Source organism: Plecotus auritus (genome assembly GCF_963455305.1).
Source record: "Plecotus auritus genome assembly, chromosome: 1".
Classification (NCBI taxonomy): domain Eukaryota; kingdom Metazoa; phylum Chordata; class Mammalia; order Chiroptera; family Vespertilionidae; genus Plecotus; species Plecotus auritus.
Window position 1 is genome coordinate 68,333,661 of NC_137770.1, and position 10,796 is coordinate 68,344,456.

The window sequence follows — 10,796 nt, forward strand, 5'->3', positions numbered from 1 at the left end:
TTTGTGTTGTACACCACCACTCTCAAAGAGAAAGTATTAATAGGCCTCAGTTAACTGCATCAGTAAAATGGGTATTTTTATAAGTACCTACCGCACAGGTTCCTTATGAAAATTAAATGAATTAACACAGCTAAAATGATTGGTGCTATACCTGACTTCGAATAAGTACTCAGGTAAATGGTAGGTAATAAATGGTAATTACTAAAGTAACTACAGTACTATAGTTATTGTTGTTATCTAATGTTCAGGCAACTGTTAAACGAGATACTGAAGAGAGAGAAGTTCCATATGGACTGGATGAGCAAGAGAGGGCAAGTATGCTACAGGTCTCAATAAGATGCATGCACTGCAGAGGATGGGAAATAAACCCTGTGAAAGGTCAGAAACAGGCCATTTCATTTGCTATCGAGGCCTATGAACTGTTTCCATCTAGCCAGTTAACTCTTCTTTAGTTTTTCCCTGGACTTTTCATTTTGCAATTGGTCAAAGGATTGAGCCTGATGAGGTTAAGTAGGCAGAAAACATCTAGACCAGGGGTGGGCAAACTTTTTGACTCGAGGGCCACAATGGGTTCTTAAACTGGACCGGAGGGCCAGAACAAAAGCATGGATGGAGTGTTTGTGTAAACTAATATAAATTCAAAGTAAAGGAGTGGAGGGGAGAGCAAGAGAACCGGATAGAACAGCCGGATCCGGCCCGCGGGCCGTAGTTTGCCCAAGGCTGATCTAGACTTTAGAATTCTCTGGCCTATCTGAGACAGAAGAATGGCTGATTTTGTGACTTGTGAGAGCACAGAAACTACCTTGCCAAAGATGATGTCCAGGTCGAAGTGGAAAGGTTAAGTGATCAGGAGGTTCATGAGGAAGTATCCGAGCATGTTCTGAGTGTCAGCAGACAGTGCCAGGAAGTGAACAAGTCCAAGAGGACCTTCTGATTTGTCCAGTCTTCCTCTATAGGTATAATGTCTTCTGTTTTTCATGATGCTATAATAAAGTCAGTTCAAGCATTTAAAATAAATAAAAATTTCTATCTAGCCTTTTATCTAAAAAGTTTGCTCATCCATTTTGGATGCTAAGGAGCATACCTGTCAACGGCTGTCTACCTATTTTGACCCTAGATGCAAAACTGACACCGTTAACCATCTCCACAACTTATTGGTAAAGTCCATTGACTGCGCTCCAACCTTGCCTTTTGGGTAATTATGGCCTCCTACTTCTGGCAGTTAAGAGCCACCTCCTGACCTCTATCATCCCCACAAATGGTATCAAGCTCAATTTGTAAACGGCTCTTCTTCCCTCATCCCTGGCCTTAGTGACGTTGGTGCCGCTCTCACCAGATCATTTGGATGGCTCGGTGAATGGCGTGTCCTGTGTGCCCTCTCATGGCACATATCCTGTGGTGGGCCTTTTGGCCTTACATAATAGAGCCTTTCCAGCATGCCCATGTCCCTCAGCCTCTTTATTCCTTCCTGTATTGTCATCAGAGTGGAGAGGAGAAAGAAGGTTGGAGGGAAGCATCCTCAACTGCAGAGCAGAGCTTCAGTGAAGACCATGGGCAGTCCTTGAGCCCAAGTGGCCCATCGGAGAAGTCCCATGTCTCCCAGAAGTGGGCCACTGGCTATGAGCAGCATGTAGAAAGCATGTCTCAGTGCAAATGCAGACAGACCTCAGAGCATCCCAGCTGAGCCCCTCGTCGGTTCCAGTCCTGTGGTTAGAGGTGTGTGAGAGACATTCTCAAGGCTATGATTGGAGCCCAGAACAAAGATGAGGCTGGGTGTGACCCAGCCTGCTTTAAATCCCGGTCTGCATCTGTAATAACCGGTCTGACCTGTAAGGACAACACCACTCCTGGCTAGAAGCGGGTGAGTCAGAATAAGTGGGCTTCAGGGTGGCCTACAGAGGAGCAAGATGACTCATGTGGGCCTCACCTCCTCTCTCCTTGACATTACACTTTCGATTCACACAGGAAAGGAACATCTGCCCTCCTTCAGAAGCAATCTCTTCCCTGCTCACCCATTCAGAGAGGGTAAATTCGTGAGGCCCAGGCTCTGAGATGAGTGCACTGCCTGGATGCTGTCACTGCATTGAGCAGATGGACTGGAGCCATTATGAGTGGAAACAGCAGCCCATGAGCCAATACTCCTGGAGACCCCTGGGATAGAAGGTGTCTCAGAATGTTGGTGCTGGAAGGGCCTCAGGGATCACCTCCTGTCAGCATGTCTACCCGGAGGGAAACTGAATTGCTTAGAGCCCTCCAGGGAGAACTGACCAGAAGCCCTCCTGGCTTTTAATCCTACTGTGCATTTCCCCCAAAGCCATAAAGGTATAAGAGGACAGCGCTGAGTGATAAATGGAAGACCCAAAAATGCAGGCCCAGCATGGCACTATCAAAGATCGCTTTCTTCAGGTGCTTACAGTGGTAGTGAAATGTCTCAAAACAGCCGTAATAGGAATGTCCCGGCCGTTCTGGAGTTGCCCATTTCTCCCAGCAGCTTGGCCTCTCTCCTGTCTACTCCAGCGTCAGCATCATCTCACAGGAAGAATCCCGAGCAGATCTCACTCAGTTCCAGCCTCACTGTTGCTTCCTTCTACCAGAGAGGCATGGAACTTCCCTGTCAGTCCAGGAAAATCAAGAGTTCTGGGCATTCTTCCCATTAGGCTCTCTCCTAACAGGACACTCATGTCTCTTTCCACTTCTGTTCTTCCAATATTATCAGGTTAGAAGATGAAGTGGTCTATCCATATAGTTCCCTATCATTGGTACAGTTTTATCAAAATATTCCAAGTAAAGCTCCTGAGGTCTATTTCTATGTGTTTCTAGTGTCTCCAGCCTAAGAAAATTCTCTAGGAAGGTGGTACTTTGGGTTTTTTCCACAGTAAAATCCTAGCTCCACCACTTGAATTGTATGATCTGGGAAGTTACTCAGACTTAACGTGTCCTCATCTGTAAATGTGCTCACCTGTAAAATGGTGATGAGACTATGGTGTTATGGTGATAACTTCCCACAGCTGTTGTTACAAGATAACCTATGTACAGCACCTAGCATGAAAAAGATGCTCAACACAGCTGGGGTTCTGAATCTTAGGCTTGGGAATGAGCTAGAAGTAGATCTGAGGTTAGAAATCCAGCCAGAGATGAAAATACTCTAAGCAATTAGACAAAACAAGCGGGGAAACCCAGCAACCAATGAGAACAGGTATGTGGTTGACAGGAGGTCTGCACCTGGGTGCTGGTCACTGCTATTTCCTTCTTTGAATTCCTGGATTAGCAGGCATGGAAATGAACTCTTAAGTAGCATCCTTATTATTAATTTAGGTAATGCATATTAAAACACTTTGAGCCCAGCCAGTGTGGCTCAGTGGCTGAGCATCAACCTATAAACCAGGAGGTCATGGTTCCATTCCCAGTCAGGGCACATGCCCTGGTTGGGGGCTAGATCCGCAGTAGGGGGAGTGCAGGAGGCAGCCAATCAGTGATTCTCTTTCATCATTGAGGTTTCTATCTCTCTCTCTCACCCTCTCCCTTCCTCTCTGAAATCAATAAAAATATATTTTTTTAAATCTTAAATATCTTATTTTAAAAAACTTTGAAAAACAGAACAGCCCTAGCTGGTTTGGCTCAGTGGATAGAGCGTCAGCCTGCAGACCAAAGAGTCCTGGTTTTGATTTGGGTCAAGGGCATGGAACTCGATTTCAGGCTCCTTCCCAGCCTGGGCCCTGGTCAGGGCATGTGCAGGAGGCAACCAATCAATGTGTTTCTCTCACATCGACACTTCTGTCTTTCCCTCTCTCTTCCACTCTCTCTAAAAATCAATGGAAAAATATCCTCAGATGAAGATTTTAAAAAAAAGAAAACAGAACATGCTAGAGGAGCCTAAAAAACAATAATGTTAGATGCTTATATTTACAATAAATAGAGATTTGTTAAGGTTATCTCATAAATGGGGGAAGGGAGGTGGAAGGGTAGTGTGAAATATTCGTGGAAAACAGGACTCTTAGTCCAGTAATTAAATCCTAAGATCCTAGGAACCTAAGAAAAGCCCACCACCAGGTGGCACAGAGCCTTATACAGGAAAATTGCTCAGGATCCGGCATCTTGAGGGTCCTGAAGAAGTAAAAGTTGTCCCATTTCAGCATGGACCCCTCCTTCTGCCCCTAATATTCAGATGTTCTTCTGTGTGTCTTCTCACATCTCCTTTATTTATTTATTTATTTATTTATTTATTTATTTATTTATGTTATTGATTTCAGAGAGGAAGGGAGAGGGGTAGAGAAATAGAAACATCAATGATGAGAGAGAATCATTGATCACCTGCCTCCTGCACACCCCACACTGGAGATCAAGCCCACAACCTGGGCATATGTCCAGACAGGGAATCGAACTGTGACTTTCCATTCATAGGTCAATGCTCAACCACTGAGCCATGTCAGCCAAGCTGAATGAGTATTCTAATACATATTCCCAAGACAGTAGGTAACTAAGCCAATGAGATTCCCTATAGTCCTCATCTAGGCAAAGTTTTTCCTGCCAGGCTAATTTTTTACCAATTAGACCAGGCGTTGGCATTTTTTGGGCCCAGTGCCCAACCTATATCCTATCAGCTAAGACCTAATGTGGAGGGTCAGGTGAATACTAAAATCACACAACTCCTAGGGCCTTTGCCAACAGCAAAATCTTTGGCCTGTAACATTTTTCTTAGAACATGGTTGATGGTGATAGATTACATGATTGGAGAAGAAAAAATAAGTAAAAAATTAAAAATGTCAAGCCCAACATCAAACTGAAAGACTCAAAATGTTAGGAAAATATCATTTTAAACTTTATCAAACGTTCCACACAAATCACTTTCAAACATCTCACTGTTTATACAAAAGTTCGGACCATACAGAAAACCCTGACTTACCTAAAAACTATATATAGTAGTTGAAAACGCTTAGGCCAAACTACATCAAACTGATTCAGTCAGTATCAGAATCTGTAGACCTGCGGGAGCAGAGAGTACCACAAGATGGCAGCCTTGTCCCACCTACGTTTTCTAGGGTCGGGTGCTCATCCGTTGCACCTGCTCTAAAACTGCCAACTCTTCCTTGAAGCTACAGTATTTTTAAGAGGACTGAACAGCCCCTAGCTAATAGAGAAGATGTAAATCTTAACAGTAGGGGTGGCATCTATTTTTTAAAAGTCCAGTATGCTCATTATCTCTAAGCTCACTTCATTCCCAAGATCTTGGGACTGGCTGTCATTATTTTTTTAGTCTATCTGAATATGTAATTAGGCAAGGAAGCAGTGGCTTGGATTATCCAAGAATTACAAGCTCCCAAGCCATGTTTGAATTGCAGGAATTTAATCTTTTTTATTGTAATATTCCTTATTTAGCATTTATGTAATCTAGTTTTTTATTTTAACTATTTTTAATATCTGTATATCTCTCTCCTACTAGATTCAATTTGATCTCAACTGTGATGGTTAATTTTATGTGACAACCTGGCTAGACCATGGTACCTACATATTTGGTCAAATACCACTCTAGACATTTCTTTTTAAGATGAGACTAACATTTAAATCAGTAGACTTTCAGTCAAGATTACCCTCCATAGTGTGGATAGACTCAACCAATCAAATGAAAGCCTTAAAAGAAATAGAAATCCCCTGAGGAAGAAGGAATTCTGCCCCCAGACTACCTTTGAACTCTTCCCTGGGGATCCAGCCTGTCCTGAAGATTTTGGAATTGTCAGCCCCCACAATCATGTGAGCCAATTGCGTTTCTCTCTCTCTCTCTCTCTCTCTCTTTCTCTCTCTCTCTCTCTCTCTCTCTCTCACACACACACACACACACACACACACACACACACACACACACACACAGTTCTGTTTCTCTGGAGAACCTTGATTAATACACCAACAATAGGCCAGGCACTACTGCATTATGGAATAGTAAGATGATTAATAAATATCCTTGATCTTAAATGCTAAGGCAAATGTAATATTAAGTACCATGAGAACACAAGAAAAAAGAACTTTGGGAGGTGGTTTGGAAAACCATAAAGAAGTGACAGTTAGGTTGCAAAAAATGATTAGGTGCTCAACAGGCAGACATTACAGGATGACGGGTCCCAAGCAGTGGAAGCCCTGGGAGAAAAAATACACGTGCACAAAGGGGCAAAGTAAGTACCCACCCTCCCAAAGTGGATGTGACTTCAAGATACTGTGATATAACATCCAACATTTTTAAAGCTTTTACTATTTTGTTAAGGGCTTTTATATGGATACCAAAACACCTCAAAACTCTATGAAGCCAGAAACACTTATCCCCAACTTTACAGTTTGGGAAACTGAAGTACACAGGGTTTAACCAAGTCCAAAGCCCCAAATCAAGCAGGAATATAAACCAGCAGTCTGACTTCAGAGTCCACAATCTAACCACAGTATTACTAATGCTGAATATACTATAACATTTTAAATTTTATTATCAAAGCAGAGTCCAGGGACCTTCAAGTCTATATACATGTTTTTGTTGCTTAGTATTCCCTATACAAAGTGTTCATTACACTTTTGACCAAAAAGATTTCCAAAGTCCTAAAGAAAGTCAAGCCTACCCAGGAGTGAGCAGCACCCACACATGCTCAGTGATTTTCAGCCCCGTTCTTATCCAGATTTGAGCACTGCAGGCCTCCTGAAGTGCATTAGGAATGTATTTATGTTCTAAACCAGAATGAAGTGTCAGTAGGGGGCAGCCTTACCCTAAAATTAGATGAATTTCATTAACTTACTGTTCTTTACAGGCCTTTAAATCTCCTTTATTCAGGGTACACAATAGATACATTACTTTCCCTTCTCCCTGTCTTGGCCTTTCCTTTTCTCTTTCTCGATTACCACCCCCATTCCACCACAAATTTTACCTATCTTCTCTGATGGCCCTGCCTTCTCATTGTGTTTCTTTGGAAATTTTGCTTTTCATGTTTTTGGGTTTTTTCTTAATCCTCAACTGAGGATATTTTCCCATCAATTTTTAGAGAGAGTGGAAAAGAGAGGGAAAGATAGAAATATCGACATGAGAGAAACACATCGATTGGTTGCCTCCTGCACGTGCCTCAACCAGGGTTCTGGCCAGGGAGGAGCCTGCAACTGAGGTATGTGCCCTTGACCGGAATCAAACCCAGGACTCTTCGGTCCACAGGCCAACCCTCTATCCACTGAGCCAAACTGGCTAGGGCTGCCTTTCATATTTTTTAAACTAGTCAGTCATAACTGTCTCCCTTGACTACTTCCTTCACTCTCTAGGTTTGAAAATAGACCTAGTCTCACCCTAATGGCCTTATACATGCAAAAAACTAAAACAGTATGAATAAGCTAGCTACAGAACAAATCTTAAATATCTGAATTAATACAAAAATATCTGAACAAATATACAATATAGAAACTATCTTATCCAAATGGGAAACCTAGAAACTAAGTTAACTTTTAAAAAATACATTTTCATTGATTTCAGAGAGGAAGGGAGAGGGAGAGGTAGAAACATCCTGCTCGCCCCACTCTGGGAATTGAGCCCACAACCCGAGCATGTGCTCTGACCAGGAATCGAACCGTGACCCCCCGGTTCATAGGTCAATGACCAACCACTGAACTAGACTGGCTGGGCAAATAACTTTTTAAAATATGTGCACAGTGAGGTTTGAAGGTTTAATCACTGAATCCTTGTTTCAGAGGAAATCATATACAGGGTGTCCAAAAAAATGTATATACAGTTCAACAACTGATAGCTCAATTTTAAAAATGAAATGTATTTTAATAAACACTGCCTTTATACGTATTCAAAATGTGTGTATACATATTTTGAAAATAAATACATATATATAAATATATATTATATATATATATATATATATATATATACACACACACACACACACACACACACACACACACGCACACACTAGAGGCAGGGTAGGGGGTGGGAGGTAATGTGTCCCTCAGCCCAGCCTGCATCCTCTCCAATCTGGGACCCCTCGAGGGATGTCCGACTGCCTGTTTAGGCCCGATCCCAGAAACGGGCAGTCGGACATCGCTCTCACATTCCAGGACTGCTGGCTCCCAAACGCTCACCTGCCTGCCTTCCTGATTGCCCCTAACCTCTTCTGCCTGCCAGCCTGATCACCCCCTAACCACTCCCCTGACAGCCTGATCAACGCCTAACTGCTACCCTGCCAGCCTGATTGCCCCTAACTGCCCTCCCCTGCTGGCCTGGTCACCCCTAACTGCCCTCCCCTGCAGGCCTGGTCCCCCCCAACTGCCCTCCCCTGCTGGCCTGGTCACTCCTAACTGCCCTCTCCTGCTGGCCTGGTCACTCCTAAATGCCCTCCCCTGCAGGCCTGGTCTCCCCAACTGCCCTCCCCTGCAGGCCTGGTCACCCCTAACTGCCCTCCCCTGCTGGCCTGATCCCCGCCCACTGCCCTCCCCTGCTGGCCTGGTCACCCCTAACTGCCCTCCCCTGTAGGCCCGATCCGCCCCAACTGCCCTCCCATGCAGGCTTGGGTCCCTCCCAACTGCCCTCCCGTGCAGGCCTGGTCACTCCTAACTGCCCTCCCCTGCAGGCCTGGTCCCCCCAACTGCCCTCCCCTGCAGGCCTGGTCACCCCTAACTGCCCTTCCCTGTAGCCCCAATCTGCCCCAACTGCCCTCCCGTGCAGGCCTGGGTCCCTCCCAACTGCCCTCCCATGCAGGCCTGGTCACTCCTAACTGCCCTCCCCTGCAGGCCTGTCCCCCCAACTGCCCTCCCCTGCAGGCCTGGTCACCCCAACTGCCCTCCCCTGCAGGCCTGGGTCCCTCCCAACTGCCCTCCCCTGCTTGCCTGATCCCCGCCAACTGCCCTCCCCTGCTGCCTGGTCACCCCCAACTGCCCTCCCCTGCTGGCCTGATCCCCGCCAACTGCCCTCCCCTGCTGGCCTGGTCACCCCAACTGCCCTCCCCTGCAGGCCTGATCCCCCCAACTGCCCTCCCCTGCTGGCCTGGTCACCCCCAACTGCCCTCCCCTGCTGCCTGGTCACCCCCAACTGCCCTCCCCTGCTGGCCTGATCCCCGCCAACTGCCCTCCCCTGCTGGCCTGGTCACCCCAACTGCCCTCCCCTGCAGGCCTGATCCCAACTGCCCTCCCCTGCTGGCCTGGTCACCCCCAACTGCCCTCCCCTGCAGGCCTGGTCACCCCTAACTGCCCTCCCCTGCTGGCCTGATCCCTGCCAAATGCCCTCCCCTGCTGGCCTGGTCACCCCAACTGCCCTCCCCTGTAGGCCCTATCCGCCCCAACTGCCCTCCCCTGCTGGCCTGATCGCCCACAATTGCCCTTTCCTGCTGGCCATCTTGTGGTGGCCATCTTGTGTCCACATGGTGGTGGCCATTTTTGACCACATGGGGGCGGCCATCTTGTGTGTTGGAGTGACAGTCAATTTGCATATTATCCTTTTATTATATAGGATATATATGAATCTAATGAAAACTATAGCTCCAAACTTGGGAAACACATATATACAAAATTCTGAGCAATTTTAGAGTTCATGTCTCCTCCAAAGGTCATCCACAGAAGTCCTTCCCAGGGGTCCAAAAAGTCCCTCCCAGGGGTCCAAGGCCTCCCAAGTTAAAAAATATATATATCTAGATATATAAAAAGTCAGCAACCAGAACGCCGGAATGACCAGTCTCTATGATGCCCACTGTGGCCAGCCAACCGGCCCAATTGGGGAAGCAGGCCAGTGTCCAACCTCGTGCAGTCCCTTCCCCTGGCCAGCCCCACCCCCGATGGGCCCCCACCACCCCAACCGGCCCACAGCCTCCCGCTCCTGATTGCCCCACCACCCCGAATGGCCTGTAGCCCCTCCCCAGATGGGCCCCCACCACCCCAATCAGCCTGCTGCACCTCCCCTCAGCTGGCCCTGCCCGACTGCCCCCCCACCCCAATAGGGGGTGGGGCCAGCCAGGTGGGGAGAGGGGCTGCAGGAGGTTGGCCAGCCGGCCCTGCCCCAGATCGGGGCCCCCCAACCCTGATCAGGGGCAGGGCCTGCCAGCCAACCTCCTGCAGCCCCTCTCCCAAGTTGGCCCCAGCCCCAATGGGCCCCCATCACCCCAATCACCCACAGCCCCTCCCCGCAGCCAGCTCCACCCCTGATCGATTCCCCCCACACTGATCAGCATCAGGGCTGGCCGGCCAACCACCCATGGCCCCTCCCCCAGGCTGCTGGCCCCCGATTGGCCCCCCCCCACATCGCATTCAGGGTTGGGGATGGCTGGCCCACCACCCAAAGCCCCTCCCCACAGCCGACCCCATCCCCGATCAGCCCACACCACTCCATCAGCCTGCGGCCCCTCCCCCAGCCAGCTCCGCCCCCAATCAGCCCCACACACCAATCAGGGATGGGGCTGGCCAACCAACCTCCCAGAGCCCCTCCCCATGGCTGGCCCCACCCTCAATTGGCCCCCCACCCCAATCACCCATGGCCCATCAGCCAATCACCCATGGCCCCTACCCCCAGCTATCCCGGCCCTGATCAGGCCCCCGATTGGGGCAGGCCGGCCAGCCAACCTCCCGCCATCTCCTCCTCCTGACAGGCCTGGCTCCAATCTGCCCCGATTGGGGCCAGGCAGGCCGGACCCCACCCATTCATGAATTTGTGCACTGGGCCTATAATCTATACCAGTGGTCAGCAAACCGCGGCTCACGAGCCACATGCAGCTCATGAGCCGTGGTTTGCCACTCTGTTGACTAATGAGTTTGCCGACCACTGGACTAGACTAAATGTTACCGTGTAG